At 41.6% G+C, this 19,166-nt stretch overlaps 1 long non-coding RNA gene and 1 pseudogene across 3 annotated transcripts in view; one reads left to right on the top strand and one right to left on the bottom strand.

The window, feature by feature from the left end:
* LOC140711854 (uncharacterized) overlaps positions 1 to 19,166 on the top strand; it is a 591,910-nt gene that overhangs the window by 178,816 nt on the left and 393,928 nt on the right. The window lies entirely within an intron of this gene.
* Positions 17,686 to 18,290, bottom strand: LOC103234779 (protein shisa-5 pseudogene; annotated as a pseudogene).

The raw sequence follows: 19,166 nt of genomic DNA, 5'->3' as shown, positions 1-19,166 counted from the left end.
TTTCTCCCACTCTGTGGGTTGTCTGTTTACTCTGCTGACTGTTCCTTTTGTCGTGCAAATGCTCTTTAGTTTAATTAAGTCCCAGCTATTTATCTTTGTTTTTATTGCATTTGCTTTTGGGTTCTTTGTCATGAACTCTTTCCTAAGTCAATGTTTAGAAGGGTTTTTCTGATGTTATCTTCTATAATTTTTATAGTTTCAGGTCTTAGATGTAAGTCCTTGATCCATCTTGAGTTGATTTTTGTATAAGGTGAGAAATGACGATCCACTTTCATTCTTCTGCATGTGGCTTGTCAATTATTCCAGCACCATTTGTTGAATAGGGTGTAATTTTTCCATGTTATATTTTTGTTTGCTTTGTCAAAGATCAGTTGACTGTAAGTATTTTGGTTTATTTCTGGGTTCTCTGTTCTGTTCTATTGTTTCATGTGCCTATTTTTATACCAGTACCATGCTGTTTTGGTGACTATGACTTTATAGTATAGTTTGAAATCAGGTAATGTGATGCCTCCAGACTTGTTCTTTTTGCTTAGTCTTGCTTTGGCTATATGGGCTCTTTTTGGTTCTATATGAATTTTAGGATTTTTTTCTAGTTCTGTAAAGAATAATGGTGTTTTTTTTTTTTTTTTTTTTTTTTTTTTTTTTGAGACGGAGTCTTGCTCTGTTGCCCAGGCTGGAGTGCAGTGGCCGGATCTCGGCTCACTGCAAGTTCCACCTCCCAGGTTTACACCATTCTCCTGCCTCAGCCTCCCGAGTAGCTGGGACTACAGGCACCCACCACCTCGCCCGGCTAGTTTTTTTGTATTTTTTTTAGTAGAGAGGGGTTTCACCATGTTAGCCAGGATGGTCTCGATCTCCTGACCTCGTGATCCGCCCGTCTCGGCCTCCCAAAGTGCTGGGATTACAGGCTTGAGCCACTGCGCCTGGCCAATGGTGGTATTTTGATGGGAATTGCATGGGATTTATAGATTACTTTAGGCAGTATGGTCATTTTCACAATATTGATTCTACCCATCCATGAGCATGGGATGTGTTTCCATTTGTTTGTGTCATCTATGATTTATTTTAGCAGTGTTTTGTAATTTTCCTTGTAGAGATCTTTTACCACCTTGGTAGGTATATTGCTAAGTATTTAATTTTTTTTCCCAGTATTGTAAAAGGAGTTGAGTTCTCGATTTGATTCTCGGCCTGGTCGCTGTTGGTGTATAGGAGAGCTACTGATTTGTGTACATTAATTTTGTATCTCGATAGTTTGCTGGATTCTTTTATCAGTTCTAGGAGCTTTTTGGAGGAGTCTTTAGGGTTTTCTAGGTATACAATCATATCATCAGCAAACAGTGACAGTTTGACTTCTTCTTTACTGATTTGGATGCCCTTTTATTTCTTTGTCTTGTCTGATTGCTCGGCTAGAACTTCCAATACTATATTGAATAGAAGTGGTGAGACTGGGCATCCTTGTCTTGTTCTAGTTCTCAGAGGGAATGCTTTCAACCTTTCCCCTTTCAGTATTATGTCGGCTGTGGGTTGGTCATAGATGGCTTTTGTTACATTGAGGTATGTCCCTCGTATGCTGATTTTGCTGAGAGTTTTAATCATAAAGGGATGCTGGATTTTGTCAATGTTTTTTTTCTGCTTCTGTTGAGATGATCATGTGGTTTTGTTTTTAATTCTGTTTATGTGCTGTATCACATTTATGGACTTGCATATGTTAAACCATTCCTGCATCCCTGGTATGAAACCCACTTGATCATGGTGGGTTAACTTTTTGATATATTGTTGGATTCAGTTAACTAGTATTTTGTTAAGGATTTTTGCGTCTATGTTCATCAGGGATATTGGTCTGTAGTTTTCTTTTTTGGTTATGTTCTTTCCTGGTTTTGGTATTAGGGTGATACTGGCTTCATATAATGATTTAGGGAGGATTCCCTCATTCTCTATCTTGTGGAATAGTGTTAATAGGATTGGTACCAATTCTTCTTTGAATGTCTGGTAGAATTTAACTGTGAATCCATCTGGTCCTGGATTTTTTTTTTTGTTGTTGTTGTTGGAAATTTAAAAAATTACCATTTCAGTCTCACAGCCTACTATTGGTCTGTTCATGGTATCCTAATTCTTCCTGATGTAAGCTAGGAGGGTTGTATCTTTCCAGGAATTTATTCATCTTTTTTAGGTTTTTTAGTTTATGCACGTACTGGTGTTCATAGTAGCCTTTAACGATCTTTAGTATTTCTGTAGTGTCAGTTGTAATATCTCCCATTTTGTTTCCAATTGAGCTTATTTGGATTTTCCCTCTTCATTTCTTGGTTAATCTTGCTAATGGTCTATCAATTTTATTTACTTTGTCAAAGAACCAGCTTTTTGTTATATTTATCTTTTGTCTTTTTTTGGTTTCAATTTCATTTAGTTCTGCTCTGGTCTTGATTATTTTCTTTCTTCTGCTGGTTTTGGGTTTGGTTTGTTCTTTTTTCTCTAGTTCCTTGAGGTGTGACCTTAGATTGTCAGTTTGTGCTCCTTCAGACTCTGGTGTAGGCATTTAGGGCTATGAACTTTCCTCCAAGCACCGCCTTTGCTGTATCCCAGAGGTTTTGATAGGTTGTGTCACTATTGAGTTCAGTTTGAAGAATTTTTTAATTTCCATCTTGATTTCGTTGTTGACCCAATGATCATTCAGGAGCACGTTATTTAATTTCCATGTGTTTGCATGGTTTTGAAGGTTCCTTTTGGAGTTGATTTCCAGTTTTATTCCACTATTGTCTGAGAGAGTACTTGATATGATTTTAATTTTCTTAAACTTATTGAAACTTGTTTTGTGGCCTATCATATGGTCTATCTTGGAGAAAGTTCCATGCACTGATGAATAGCATGTGTATTCTGTGGTTATTGCGTAGAGTGTTCTGTAGATATCTGTTAAGTCCATTTGTTCCCCCTTGGGAGGCTGAGTCAGGAGAATTGCTTGAACCTGGGAGGCAGAGGTTGCAGTTGGCCGAGATTATGCCACTATGCTCCAGCCTGGGTGACACAGTGAGACTCCATCTCAAAAAAAAAAAAAAAAAAAAAAAAGAATTTGGAGGTGGGGCCTTTGGGAGGTAATTAGAATAAGAGTCAGTCGTAAAGGGAGGGGCTTCATGATGGAATTAATGCTCCTATAAAAAGTGGAAGACCCAGGAAAATGATCTCTATCTCCTTTTTTCTGTCTTACCACCCCCTCCCAACCCTCCACTGTGTGCAGATACAGCAAGAAAGCAGGCATCTGCAAGAAAGCCCTCACGAGGACTAAATCAGTTGACACCTCCACCTTGGACTTCCCAGCTTCCAGAACTGTGAGATATAGATTTCTATTGCTTAAGTCACCAAGGCTAAGGTGTTTTTAATAGCAGCCCAAGCCCAGGAATATATCATCTGACTCACTGTTTTGAATGAAACTCTTCAGTTTTTCCATCAACTTAGCTGGCAGCTCCTGTCCCCAGCAGCATCAGAAGCCCCAAGAAAAGAGCTCCAGGGGGGGCTCAACCTGCACGGGGGGCAGCCTCAATGTCAGGTCCTGGATGGCAGGTGAGGCCTCAGTGACACAACCACCAATGTGAAAGTGTAAGAGTTTCTAACTACTTACAGATACTGGAAAGCACAGGGCACACTTGGAGACCATGGACACCGGGGTTGGAGAGCCTAGGCAGTGGGGAGAGAAGGGAACTGTAGGCCAATGGCTTTATTGGGTCCAGGGTGTTGTTGATAGGTTTCCAGAAGGGAGCTTTGATGGGTGTGTTTAAAGCAGCAAACACTGGGGCAAGAAGATCACGCTGTGGCTGAGAGGTGGTCACTTTAAATTGGAGGGCAAATGTCAGAACTGTTTCAGTTTAAAGGAAGCAGCTGGAGAGAGGGGAGTCCAGCACACTATGCAGGAGAGAAGCCTCTAAGATTTTATCTCTGGCCACCAACTGGAGCCATTTGGACCGGGCACAGTAATGGAAACTCTGTGATAGTGACAAATATGGGAATCACTCTGATGTATTGCAGTTAAATTTACACCTTAAAAAATGGATGCCAAGACAACATAAACAAGACCCAGGGACACCAACAGCGTATGGTGTTGTGCCCCAAAGTCAGGGTCCTGGGTTCTTATCCAAGTGAGAAATAAAGATAACTTTTCCCTGCTCCCTCTTTCCTCCCCTGACACTGATCTTCCCACCCTGCACCTCCCTCTTCTGCTCCCAAACCCTCACCCAGTGCTCAGTCCCAGATATCACTGCCCCCAGGGCATGTGCAGTGCAGCCCACTGCACATAAACACAAACTCACAGAAGGTAATGACAATTTGTGTTTGGGACATCTGATTGTGAAAGAGGGAGGACAGCCTACTTGCAGCCACAGAGACTGAAACTGAAACGTGCTGGAACATGCGATGTTTGGTTTTCTGTTCCTGTGTTAGTTTGCTGAGAATAATGGTTTCAAGCTTCATCCATGTCCCTGCAAAGGACATGAACTCATCCTTTCTTATAGCTGTCTTGAATTCCACGGTATATATGTGCCACATTTTCTTCATCCAGTCTATCACTGACAGGCATTTGCGTTGGTTCCAAGTCTTTGCTGTTGTAAATAGTGCTGCAATAAGCATACGTGTGCATGTGTGTTTATAGTAGAATGATTTATAATCCTTTGGGCATATACCCAGGAATGGGATTGGTGGGTCAAATGGTATTTCTTGTTCTAGATCCTTAAGGTATTGCCACACTGTCTTCCACAATGGTTGAACTAATTTACACTCCCACCAACAGTGTAAACATGTTCCTATTTCTCCACAACCTCTTCATCATCTGTTGTTTCCTGACTTTTCAATGATTCCAGTCTAACTGGCGTAAGATGGTATCTCATTGTGGTTTTGATTTGCATGTCTTCACTGACCAGTGATGATGAGCTTTTTCCATATGTTTGTTGGTCAATAAATGTCTTCTTTTGAGAAGTACCTGTTCATATCCTTCTCCCATTTTTGATGGGGATGTTTGGTTTTTTCTAATATATTTGTTTAAGTTCCTTGTGGATTCTGGATATTAGCCCTTTGTCGGATGGATTGATTGTAAAATTTTTCTCCTATTCTGTAGGTTGCCTGTTCATTCTGATGAGTTTCTTTTGCTGTGCAGAAGCTCTTTAGTTTCATTAGATCCCATTGGTCAATTCTGGCTTTTGTTTCCATTGCTTTTGGAGTCATGAAGTCTTTGCCCATGCCTATGTCCTGAATGGTATTGCCTAGGTTTTCTTCTAGGGTTTTTATGGTTTTAGGCCTTACGTTTAACTCTTTAATCCATCTTGAGTTAATTTTTGTATAATGTGTAAGGAAGGGGTCCAGTTTCAGTTTTCTGCATATGGCTAGACAGTTTCCCCAACACCATTTATTAAATAGGGAATCCTTTCCCCATTTCTTGTTTATGTTAGGTTTGTCATGGTTGTAGATGTGTGGTGTTACTTCTGAGGGCTCTGTTCTGTTACATTGGTCTATATATCTGTTTTGGTACCAGTACAATATTTTTTTGGTTACTGTAGCCTTGTAGTATAGTTTGAAATCAAGTAGTGTGATGCCTCCAGCTTTGTTCTTTTTGCTTGGGATTGTCTTGGCTATACAGGTGCTTTTTTGGTTCCATATAAAATTTAAATTAGTTTTTTCTAATTCTGTGAAGAAAGTCAATGGTAGCTTGATGGGGATAGCATTGAATCTATACATTACTTTGGGCAGTATAGCCATTTTCATGATATTGATTCTTCCTATCCATGAGCATGGAATGTTTTTCCATTTGTTTGTGTCTTCTCTTATTTCCTTGAGCAGTAGTATATAGTTCTCCTTGAAGAGGTCCTTCACATCCCTTGTAAGTTGTATTCCTAGGTATTTTATTCTCTTTGTAGCAATTGTGAATGGGAGTTCACTCATAATTTGGCTCTCTGTTTGTCTATTATTGGTGTATAGGAATGTTTGTGATTTTTGCACATTGATTTTGTATCCTGAGACTTTGCTGAAGTTGGTTATCAGCTTAAGGAGATTTTGGGCTGAGATGATGGGGTTTTCTAAATATACAATCATGTCATCTGCAAACAGAGACAATTTGGCTTCCTCTTTTCCTATATGAATACCCTTTATTTCTTTCTCTTGCCTGATTGCCCTGGCCAGAACTTCCAATACTATGTTGAATAGGAGTGGTGAGAGAGGGCATCCTTGTCTTGTGCCTGTTTTCAAAGGGAATGCTTCCAGCTTTTGCCCATTCAGTATGATATTGGCTGTGGGTTTGTCATAAATAGCTCTTATTATGTTGAGATACGTTCCATCAATACCGAATTTATTGAGAGTTTTTAGCATGAAGGGTGTTGAATTTTATCAAAAGCCTTTTCTGCATCTATTGAGATAATCATGTGGTTTTTGTCATTGGTTTTGTTTATGTAATGGATTATGTTTATTGATTTGTATATGTTGAACCAGCCTTGCATCCCAGGGATGAAGCCATCTTGATCGTGCTGGATAAGTTTTTGATGTGCTGCTGGATTCGGTTTGGCAATATTTTATTGAGGATTTTCGCATTGATGTTCATCAGGGATATTGGCCTGAAATTTTCTTTTTTGGTTGTCTCTTTGCCAGGTTTTGGTATCAGGATGATGCTGGCCTCATAAAATGAGTTAGGGAGGAGCCCCTCTTTTTCTATTGTTTGGAATAGTTTCAGAAGGAATGGTACCAGCTCCTCTTTGTACCTCTGGTGGAGTTTGGCTATAAATCCGTCTGGTCCTGGGCTTTTTTTTTTTTTTTCTGGTTAGTAGGCTATTAAATACTGCCTCAATTTCAGAACTTGTTATTGGGCTCTTCAGGGATTCAACTTCTTCCTGGTTTAGTCTTGCGGGGGGAGGGTGTATGTGTCCAGGAATTTATCCATTTCTTCTAGTACCTTTTGAAACCAAAACCACATTCTACTTTTTATAATATACTTTGATATAGGGTTTTAAAAATACCTGTTTTAATCACATACCGTAATTACATAATAAGCTCCTAGTAACCCTTTGATATGGTTTGGATCTGTGTCTCTGCCCAAATCTCATATCAAATTGTAATCTCCAATGTTGGAGGTGTGGTCAGGTGAGAGGTGATTGAAATATGGGGGAGGTCTCTCATGATATAACATCGTTGCCCTTGGTGCTGCCATAATAATTGAGAATTCTTGTGAGATCTGATTGTTTAACCATGTGTAGCACCTCCCCCTTGCTCTCCTCTTCTTGCTTCCATCGTGTGAGATTCCTTGCTCCCTCTTTTCCTTCCCCCATTGTAAGTTTTCTGAGGCCTTCCCAGAAGCAGAGCAGGTGCCAGAATTGTGCTTCCTGTACAGCCTGCCAAACCATGGGTGAATTCGACCTCTTTTCTTTTTCTTTTTTAATTAATTAATTTATTTATTTTTCAGACGGAGTTTTGCTCTGTCGCCCAGGCTGATGTGCAGTGGCGTGATCTCGGCTCACTGCAACCTCTGCCTCCCCGGTTCATGCCATTCTTCTGCCTCAGCCTCCCGAGTAGCTAGGACTACAGGTGCCCGCCACCACGCCGGGCTAATTTTTTGTATTTTTAGTAGAGATGGGGTTTCACCATGTTAGCCAGGATGGTCTCGATCTCCTGACCTTGTGGTCCACCTGCCTCAGTCTCCCAAAGTGCTGGGATTACAGGCATGAGCCACCACACTCGGCGTCAATCTCTTTTCTTTATAAATTACCCAGTCTCAGATATATCTTGGTAGCAACATGGGAACAGACTAATACACCCTTATATTCAGTAGAACAAACTAGAAAGTAAGCAGTTCTAACTATGTACCTGATGTGAAGCTCAGGACAAAGAACAGAGCTATGAAGATAACGCCTGGAACCTCTCCCAGCGTGGCCAAGAGGCGTAGCTGGGACGTGGACTGGCTGTTGTTCCCAGGCTTTGCTATGGTTACATCTCTTGAACTCAGAATCTAAGAGCTCAAATCTAAAGACACAGGACTAAAGACAAATTAAAGAAATGTGTATATGCAGAGCAGCTGTTTGATGACCTTAAAACATTTAGTAGGCATTATAAACCTGTCTGCCAACAGACTCAGGCACAAATATCTAAATTAAATTCTGAAGACATTTCTACTTTATTTTACCAATAATTTAAAAACCATCTTTATTTAAAGATTACTAAAATTGCATGAACTGAAAAGCATTTGTACTTATTTACTTTATGAGTACTCATTTATCTTTACATTAAATTGATACCATGTGTAAACTATATACAAACATATGGATAGACATATACATATATGTAATGTAACATATTGCATATACATGTACCCATAAAGATAGAGGGTGACAAAAAGACTTTAGAGTTTTAATTTTAGGACTTTAAGCATGAGATGGGTAAAACTCAGTATTTTAAAAGGACAGTTGGATTCAAATTGTGCCTTTGTAAATGAGAAAGGTAATGTTTATCTGAAGAAGCCCTTACTGAGTTTTAGAAAAAATGGGTAGCAAATTTACATCTCAAAACACAAAAAGGGATAGAATTTAAGCTTTTACAAGAAGGAATTTGGATGTGTTCAAGAAAGATTAAAAATAGATGCTAAGTTAACACAAAAATGATAGAAATTTACCATAAGATTTTATAAGAAAACTAATTTTATTTTAATAGGTAGCTTTACTTTGGTCTCTGTTTACCAACTGGACCACTGAGCTCAGTACAGAGCCCATTACAGAAGAGGGATGACAAAGTCTTTGCAATTTTTAGATACTAATAGTTTAAATATGTGAAAAGAAGGGAGAGGACCTAGACCTTTAAAAATCAAGGATTTCACTGAATCCCAGGTCCCCGAGAAGAGTAAAATGCCATGGGAACCATAATGTGCAACACTTCCACAGTTTACTTTGCTACAAAGGCATTTTTCTCATTGTTTAAACTGTGTCTTTCTTATCTAAACATGCAAAGATATAAGTAGTCTTCTGAAGTAGTAATCATTTATTATAACCACTGTTAGTCACCTCCCAAACCACGGATTTACCACTGACACAGAAGCCAGCACACAAACAAGATGAAGTATTTGTACAGTACAAAGTAATCTCTGATGCCCCTAAAAGCCAGAGGTCAGGTAACACAACAGAAAACAGAGCAGAGTTTTAGACCTGAAAGGAATCCATTCACTTACAATTCTTGGGGTTCCATGTGGAAAAACAGAGAATCCTCCCAAACAGAAAAGTCTGTGGCATCTTTCCTGTTTTTCCTAAGTGGTCCTAGGCTGTTCAGAATTCTTTACGTCCCCTCGTGTGGCATCAAGGGTAGCAAGAGGGAGACAAAGAGAGGAATGAATAAAAGAACAATTGTTAAGAAAGGAACAGAGACTAAGCACATGATTTAAAATGATTCCAGTCACCTGAAAAAAAAATTCAAGAAACAAATAAGAAAAGGAGAAAAGTGAAGCAGCATAATTGTCTGGGGTAAATACCCAAGATTTATTGTCTCATAGCCACAGAAACTAGGTTCAGAGTGGAAGTTTAATAGGTGAAAGAAAGAGAAGAGCTCTCTGCAGCAGAGAGGGGTCCTGGAGAAATGGGTTGCTGTTTCTGTGGTGAAATGCAGCAGGTTTTATAGATGAACTTGAGGAGGTGGTGTCTGATTTACAAAGGGCATGAGAGATTAGTCAGACCAGGTGTTCCATTTGCGTAAGGTGCAAAAAACTGGTTAGGTCTAGGTGTACCATTTGCATAGGGTATGAACATCTGGCTTCCCCCACCCTAATCTTTTATTGTGCAGATGGGTTTTCTACCTGGCTGGCCCCATGTTGCCAGTTTCTTTACTGTACATGTGGTGACAAAGAAAAGGAAAGATGGAGCCTCCATGTTGAACATGTCTGGCTGCTGCCGCCGCCCCCCACCCCACCCACTGCCCTGCCCTGGTAGCTCCTTTCTGTTGGCACAGCTGCTGGCATTCACCTGTGCAAGATTCCAGCTTGCTTATCTATTTCTGCAGTTCGAATTTTTAGGCTGCTCTTTGTTAGGAAAGAAATGTTTTGGGTGCTGCTTTTTTATTAAAAGGGAAATTTCACCAAGGACTCTGTTTCTCTTACTATCTGCCTAAGTACTTTCTTTCTATCTCCTGTATCTTATTTCCCCCCTCAGAAGTAGTAAACCTAACTGCTGTTAAGGGGTGTTGGATAATGGCTCTTTCTGGCTACTTCCTGCTGAACAGGGGTGTAGTGTGAGAAACAACAGTTAAGTCTCCTCCTGAGGTCAATCTAAGGGTCCTTAAAAGAGATGCATGTCCATGTGTGGTTTCATTGTGTGCAGCACTATTTGGAGTTTAATAGCTTCTAGGTGAGAAGAGATAAATGTTACAAGATGGTTTAGGTATAGAGTTTGAATATGAGTATTAAGATTACCATTGGTAGTGGGGGTACTGTAGGTCACAACCATGACAGTAGAGTTTGATACTTGTCAACTGTTCTGATGGGTTGTAATACTGATTTCCTCCACCAGATGTCACTGCATCTTACCAGAAGCATTAATATAGAAGCAACTTTCTTTTAATTTTTTTCTTTTTGAATAAGTGGCATTGGATTGGGTGTCGAGAGTAACTTTAGTGTTAACTTTGGTTAAATCTTTTCTGTAATTATTAGTCCTGCTATAAAGATGATAATTAGATAGAATGTTACAGAAATTAGAATTTTCCATCCAGTATTTCACATTGTGAGTGCCACAGTGTATAGTCATGCTGCAAATAGTAGAGTGAGTATAACAATTTCTGCAAGGGTGGTGTAGTAAATAATTTCCATCTAAAATTTTGCTCCCCAAGATACAGAATTTCCCTTTTGGAGTCTATGAAATTACAAATGTAATCCCATGGATAATCAAAATCTCCCTGCAAGTATGTGTCAAAAAGAAGTTCTAGTATCTGGAGGCGAATCTTGAGAGGAAAGGTATAAATGACAAAGTATTTGGTGAGGTAGGGGTGGGACTGAGGAGGATGAGTAGCCCTCACTCAGTTACTTATCTTTTATGATTTTCAGCTTAAGTTCTCCTATCTCTTCACATTGATACCTGGAACATTCCTCTAGGTTGTCAGGGGTTGCTCCCTCAGTTTTCCAGACTTTGACTCAAGTGTCACGTATCCAGGAGTCAATACCTGTAACTTTTACCACTGAGGGTGTTGCAAGAAGAACAGTGTAAGTTTCTTCCCAGCTTGAGCTTAGGGAAGGAGAGAGAGAAGGGAGAGCTTTCCTAATACCAAATCTCCTGGGTTAAATAAAGGTGGTCTTATTTTCTGGAGTTGGGCTTCTGCTAGTTGTGTTAATTTCTGTTGAAAGTGAGCCAGAGAGGTTACATGTTTAATCAATTCAAAGGTTTAATAGAAAGTCATTGGTAAGGCTGGGCATGGTGGCTCACGCCTGTAATCCCAGCACTTTGGGGGGCTGTGGCGGGTGGATCACCTGAGGTCAGGAGTTTGAGACCAGCCTGGCCAACATGGTGAAACTCTGTCTCTACTAAAAATAAAAAAAAAAAATAACTGGGTGAGGTGGCAGGCACCTGTAATCCCAGCTACTTGGGAGGCTGAGGCAGGAGAATGGCTTGAACCCAGGAGGCAGAGTTTGCAGTGAGTGGAGATTGTGCCACTGCACTCCAGTCTGGGTGACAAGAGCAAAACTGTCTCAAAAAAAAAAAAAAAAAAGTCATTGGTAAGGAAAGGTCATCCATACAGCATTTCGAAAGGGCTTAGGCCTAACTTTGAAAAGGTATTTCTTACCCGCAGTAAAGCCATGGGACGAAGAGCAACCCAAGGAAAGTGAGTTTCTTGGAACTGTTTTCTGAGGTGTCTTTTGATAATATCATTTGTCTTTTCTACCTTTCCTGAGAACGGGGGTCTCCAAACACAATGGAGATGACACTGTATGCCTAATGCCTTTGAGACCTCCTGTGTGATGGCTGCCTTAAATGAGGGGCCACTGTCAATTTTGAGGTACTTAGGTAGACCAAAGCAGGGAGTTTTTAAAATTAGCTAACACTTTTATTACCTCAGAGGCCTTTTCTGTAAGGCATAGAAATGCTTCTACTTAGTTAGTGAAAGTATCTACCTATACCAGGAGGTATTGGATGCCCTTCATCTTTGGCATGTGGGTGAAGTCTATCTGCCAGTACTCCCCTGGATAGCTTCTCATCCTTTAAGTTTGAGGAAGAAGAAGCCACCTGTTGGAATTATTTTTAAGACAGACTTCTCAAGCATGAACAACCTGCTCAACTGTTTTTAATAAGTTCTCTCCTGAAAACAATCTCTGGGCACACTAAGTTTTATCATTTCTCAAGTGACAATCTTGGTGAAAGATATTAAGGGTGTTCCACTGGCTGGAGTCTGGCAAGTGGAGTTTGCCATCCTCTGACTATTGCCATCCTGAGGGCTGGAAAGTGTACCTTGAGAGATGGCCCAATCTATCTCTGCAGGGGAGTACTGAGGCTTAATTTTTCTTATGGAGCCTTCCCAGATTAGAGAGCCTTTTAGTGTGTTAAGATCCTGAGGCTTTCTTGCCATTGACTTGGCTACCTGATCAGCTAACTTGTTTCCTTTGGCTAAGTCATCTGTTCCCTTCTGATGTCCCTTACAATGCATTACTGCTACCTCTTGTGGAAGGAAAACTGAGGATAATAACCTGTTAATTTCCCGATGGTATTTTATATGAGATCCATTAGTGGTAAGACTCTTTCCTTCCAAATTGCAGCATGACCATGGAGAACTAAGAAAGCATACTTAGAGTCAGTGTAAATGTTAGCTACCTTTCCCTTGCTTAATTCAAGTGTTCTTGTAAGAGCTATCAGTTCAGCTGGTTGAGCATTTGTGCCTGGAGAGAGGGGCCCACTTTCAGTAATATCATTCAGAGTGATTATGGCATATCCTGCCTTATGGACTCTGCTTTACAAAGAAACTTCCATCTGTGAAGAGGATCCAGTTTGGATTTTCTAGAGGAGGTTCCCTGAGATCCTCCCTGGCTATGCAGGTCTATACCACAACTTCTTCATAGTCATGTTCAGGTTCCTCGGGGAGGAAAGTGGCTAGGTTTAGGTGAGAACAAGCTTTCAACTGGATTGTAGACCTTTCTAATAGCAGAGCATAATATTTAAGGAGCAAGTTATCTGTTAGCTAAAGACTTCCCCTAGAAGAAGCCTTGTTACATTATGTGGGGTATAAAGAAGTCTTGTTACATTATGTGGGGTATAAAGAGTTAAGCCATTTCCAAGGGTTAATTTGGTGGCCTTCAATACCAGTAGGGCCACTGTGGCAACTGCTCGGAGGCATGCTGGCCATTCTTTAGCCATCAAATCAAGTTCCTTGCTCATATAGCCCGCTGGCTGTTGAGCTGGTCCTTGGGCTTGAGTTAAAATTCTTAGGGCCATTCCCTGCATTTCTGATACATAAAGATTGGAGGCCCTCCCTATGGGAAAGCTGAGGGATGGTGCCTTAAGTAAGGCTTGTTGTAGCTGGTTGAAGACCTTTCGAGCTTCAGGTTCCCAGGTTAGAAAATGAGTTTTAGCCACTTGAGTTTCTTTTATTAGGTGGTATAAGGGATGTTCTATCTCACCGTTCCTAGGTATCCATAGTCTGCAAAATCCTGTAATGCCCAAAAATCCTTAGTTGCTTGAGGGTTTTAGGGAGGGGGAAAAAGAAAATTGACTTAATCCTTTCTTCCTCTATTGCTCTGGTCCTTTCAGACAATATTAAGCCTAGGTACTTCACTGAGGTTTGGCAAAGCTGGGTCCTGGATTTTGAAACCTTATATTCTCTGTCTGCTAAGAAATTAAGAAGAGTTTTCAGTACCTTCCTGAGAAGCTTCCTCAGTTGCAGCACAGAGCAGCATATCACCCATATATTGCAAGACCCTGACCTGAGTATGGGACAACTCAGAGAGGTCCTTTGACAGTGCCTGTCAAAAGAAGTGAGGACTATCTCAAAATCCCTGAGGCAGCACCATCCATGTTAACTGGGTGGTCTGGCCAGAGGGATCTTCAAAGGCAAACAAGTATTGAGAGTGAGGATGTCATGGTATACAGAAAAAGCCATCCTTTATATCTAGGATTGTGAACAATTTAGTTCCCCCAGGTATTTGAGTTAGCAAGATATAGGGATTAGGGACCAATGGATAAATTGGGACGATGGCCTTATTAACGAGGCAGAGGTCCTGAACTAGTGTCCATTCCCCGTTGAATTTTTGCATTCCTTAATATTGGGGTGTTGTAGGGGCTGTTACAGGGTTTGAGGAGGACTCAACCTATTATTCCCTGAACTACCCATGCTTCTGGGTTAGTATTAGCTTCCACTGGGGGAGACAAAGTATTTATGCTGGGGTTATAAGGATGTTGGCCCCTATGTGAGTAAAAATATTTCTACCTAATAAAGCAGTGGAACTTTCAGACATACTTAAGAAGGCATGTATAAATGATAGGTCTCCTACTCTACAACTAAGGGGTTGAGAAAAACATCCAGTTAGAACCTTTCCTGAGATGTCTATCACAGTCATGCTACAGGAAGAGGGGAGGCCTGGATTAGTGAGGAGAGAGGCTGGCTCCAGCGTCCAGAAGGAGGTCCACCCTTCTTTTAATTTCCAATATCACGGGTTCCTGTGCAGTAATGGAAGCTTGAGCTGCCGGAGCCAGGGGTTTGAATCCTGGGACCCATCAGTCCCATTGGACCATCTGTGAAACTGATTCTGATCTGAGTGACCTCCATCTCCAGGGGCAGTCTGATGGAATGGGCGCTGTCCAGGTTCCTGCCCTCTCTGGAAGCTTGATAATGAGGAACCCTGATGTGTCACTACGGAGGAGGCTGTGGGAAAAAGCTGTTTCTCAGGGCTGCCTGGATCACAAGGTGGGGGCACTTTTGACTTGGCTGGGCCTGTGAATTACAGGAATTCTGCTCCATGTCAGCAACCAGCTCTTTCAACTTGTGTTCCTCTTTGTAGCCGATTCTCTTGCCTGATTCCTGAGCCTGTTCTAGAGTCCTCCTCACAATGCCTGATGGTCAGGGCTGTGTGTGGAGACTTAATGAAGGGTCTTGTGTGCTCACACAGAGTGTCCAGAGGACAGGCTTCATGACCCCCCCTGCCCCAACCCCACAACAAGATCTGGATAGTGGGCCGGGTCAGATGAAGTCAGAATCCCCAGCAAGGGTGTGTGTCCTGGCAGTGCTGAGGTCTATGCCCCAGATTAACTCTCAGTGTCTTTGCAAATACATTTATGTTTTGCATGCATTGTTGGCTGGGCAGTCTCATGTCTCTAAATTCTTGTATCACTCTGTGGATAAGGTAATAAAGAGTCTGCATGTAAGTATATAAAAGCTATCTGATCAGGGTGGGTGTGTTTTACATAGTGTATTTGTTTTTCACCAAAGACGTTTCAAAAAGTTATGACAGAGTGTATGTATAGATGCACATGCATATTTATATGTGTTAGATGTTAATATATTTATATAAATTTAATATATGTATAAATATACATATATTTATATATAATGTGCCATTTTAACCACTTTAAAATATGCAATCAAATAAAATTAACCACACACAGTGTTACATTACCATCACCACTATTTATCCTAGACAATTTTTATCATTTTAAACTAAAGGTCTATATCTTTTAAGTAATAGCTCCCTATTTTTTCCACCCTAGACCTTGATAATCTCTAGTCTACTCTCTGTCTCTGTGAATTTACCTATTCTTGATGTTTCATATAAATGGAATCATACACATATATCATTTTGGTTCTGGTATATTTCACTTATAATATTTTCAAGATCTATGAATGTTCCAGTGCGTGTCAGAGTTTTGTTCCTCTTTATGGCAGATTAACATTCTGTCGTATGTATCACCACATTTGTTTATTCATGTATTGATGAGCACTTGGATTGTTTTCACATTTTATCTTTTGTGAGTAATGCTGCAATCAACATTCCCATATAAGTACCTGTTTGAGTCCCTGGATTCAATTCTTTGGGTATATAGCTAGGAATGGATGCTGTTTCATATGAGAATTCTGTGATTAGCTTCTTGAGGAACAGCACAACTGTTTCTCCTAGTGGCTGTACCTTTTTATAGTCTCACCAGCAATGTATGAGGATTCCAAATTTTACATAAGGCTTTCACTTATTTAACATTTTAAAAGAATGTTAGCCATATTTGTAGGTGTAGTGTGGGATCTCATTGTGGCTTTGACTTTGTATTTTCCTAATGACTAATGATGTTGAGTTTCTTTTCATGTTCCTCTTGATGATTTGCATATTTTCTTTGAAGAAATGTCTATTTGAGTCCTTTGCCCATTTATATAAATTGGGTGGTTTGTCTTTTTGTTATTGAGTTGTAGCAGTTCTTTATATATTCTGGGCATGAAACCATTGTCTGAGTGATTTGCAACTATTATGTCTCATTCTGTGTTTGGTCTTTTTATTTTCTTGATAATATCCTTTGATGCACAAAAGGCTTACATCTTTAGCTCAGTTTATCTGTTTTTCCTTTTTGTTTCTCATGCTTTTGGGTCATACCTGAGAATGCATTGCACATTTGAGGTCATTAAGTTTTACCCTTATGTCTCTTTCTTTTGTTTTTCCAAATGATTGCGTTTATTATAAACAAGAGTACAGACCATAGACTCAGAAACACAACAGATTCGAAGCTAAGACAGCTCTGGTGAAACAGTAATAGAGGTAGGAGGAACACCGAAGTATTCATGTCTGGGCCAGAGCTACCATCCAGGGCCCCACACCCCACCTTTGGTCCAGATGGCCCCTTGGCCCAGGTGTCCCTGCTGCCAGAACACCCTGGACTGGGGTACAGGAGTGGCATATTGTATGAGGTTGGTGTCAGGGGAAGCAGGGACTCACAGTTGCCAGGTTGTCCACCTCCTCTGAACCAATTTCCCTCCACAACCCTGGGATTTCAGTCTCATATCAACTATCATGTTTTAAAACAGAAAACAGGCAAAATGTTTGGTTAAAATAAAATGAAAACACTGCAGGCAAGAGACCTGAGTGTGCTGGTGGACAGGAGCCCTGCTCACCTGTGGGAAGGGCAGGGACAGCAAGGACAGCAGAGCTCCCTGTGGGCAGCTAGGCTGTGTGTGGATGTGGCCCTCCGGGTGGTCCCAGGGAAGATGCAGGGACAGGGGACAGTCCAGGCAGACAGCTATCAGGTGAGTAGGGCTCTGCCTGAGGTGTTCTGGCATCAGGGGACTGCCTGACCCCCAACAGGCATGACACAGGCTCCAGGGAGCAATGGGACATCTGCCTAAAGGATCAAAGCCCAACTTGGTCAGATCCCAAGCTTTGCCTGCATCACCTCGAGCAGCAACTGGCTACGCTGCCGAAACCAGGACACATCTGCATCATACAGAAAGCTGCACCATCCTGGTGTGACAGGCCATACTTGGTCACCCTAGGGTAAGCTGGAGAAGAACTCCAGATGTGCCCTGGAGAAAACCCCACCTCTCAGGGGCCACCTCGCAGGGTGCCCCCACCACCCCATTCTTTGAGTTTGGCTTGAGATTTTAGGAAGCATAATTTCAGGTGAGGAAGAGAACAAAGTCTGGTCGCAGCCCACTCTGGCAAGGATCATTCCCCACCTCCTCAGCATCAGAGGAACCCACATATACAGGCAGCACACACACAGCACACCTGGGCCATAAGGAACCGTGTCTGAACACCACTCACACGCAACATAACCAAGTGGCAGCCAGAGAGGCCGGGGGATGCTCAGAGGGCCGCCTTCGGGGCATCCATGTAGGCCGGGTTGTAAGGAGGCTGGCTGGCAGGGTAGGGCGCGGTTGCTCCTCCAGCCAGGGTCTCATGGTAGGCTGGCAGGCCCATGGGCTGGGCTGGGTAAGGTGGTGGGTACTGCATTGGTAGGGTGCTGCTGGCATCCCTGGCTGAGGCAGCATGGTGTGGTAGCCCTGGTAGCTTTCTCCAGGGTAGCTGGGCGGCACACTTGGAGGCTGAGGATAAGGGGTGTGCACCACAGTTGTGGATGTGATGGTGGTGACAACCGGACATGGTCAGTGGCAGGTCTTGTATAGGCAGCAGCAGGAGTAGGTGAAGCAGATGATGATAGTGATGACAGACAGCACAAAGATGGTCAGGCCAATGGTCAAGATTGCTCCGAACCCCATATTAGCCTCTGCCTTCACCCAGAGGCCTCCTGTACCCCTGGGCTTCCCCTCTTCCCATTGTGGGCCACACAGATTCAACTTCCTCCCCTTTTGGAGAAAAGGAAAGCAAATCTCCTCCAGATGATGTTGGCCACAGGAAGCACCTTCTATGTCTCTTTCTAATATGTTTTTATGGTTATAGATCTTATAATTAACTCACTGATCTATTTTTAGATAATTGTTTGATATGGTTGGAAGCATAGTTCTCTTAAGTTTATTGTTTTGCGTGTGGTTATCTAGTTGTTTCCGCACCGTTATTTGAAAGGATAATTGTTCCTCCATTAAATTATCTTGACACCCTTATGCAAGAGCAATGAACTATAAGGGTGAGGATTTATTTCTGGACTCTCGATTCTATCCCTTTGGTCCCTATTTGTATTCTTATGCCAGCAGCTTCTGTTTTTAATAGTTGTAATGTTTTGTGAGATTTCAAATAAGAAAGTTCAAGTTCTACAATTTGTTTTGGCAAAATTGTTTTGGCTACTTCAAGGGTACTTTTTTGAAAAGCAAGGAGGTCCATGTTTTGCAACTGGAAAAGCCTCTTCTGTGTTCTTTCAGCAGGAAATTTTGCTGTCTAGGGATCTTTTCAGGAACTTTATCAAAGTAGGTAAATTATCACCACTTCCTTTGCTGAGGTACTGTGTTAAAATGTGTGTTGCCTCCCGTTGAGGAATTGAGAGACCCTGGAAGCACTTGCCCATGTGGTGAGGGACAGTGAGCTCCTTAATGAGGGTCACAGAAGACATTGCTTTGGGACACAATGTTGTCAGGGCAGCTGTGTGCATCTGTACTTCTTTATTTTTTGTACAAGTTGCATCTCTGCTGGACATACTAGATATTGAAATCTTTGTTCATTCTCTTGGTTCTGGTTTGGCTGACCTGTCAGCTGGAGTTGGAGGACATGCCTGTCAGGGGAGTGACCCCCATGGGAAAGAGCAGGGCTCAGCAGAGTGAAAGCAGCTGGG

Source organism: Chlorocebus sabaeus, chromosome 6 (assembly GCF_047675955.1).
Source record: "Chlorocebus sabaeus isolate Y175 chromosome 6, mChlSab1.0.hap1, whole genome shotgun sequence".
Lineage (NCBI taxonomy): Eukaryota > Metazoa > Chordata > Mammalia > Primates > Cercopithecidae > Chlorocebus > Chlorocebus sabaeus.
The sequence above is the reverse complement of the archived record's forward strand: the minus strand, read 5'-3'. Positions and strand labels throughout refer to the sequence as shown.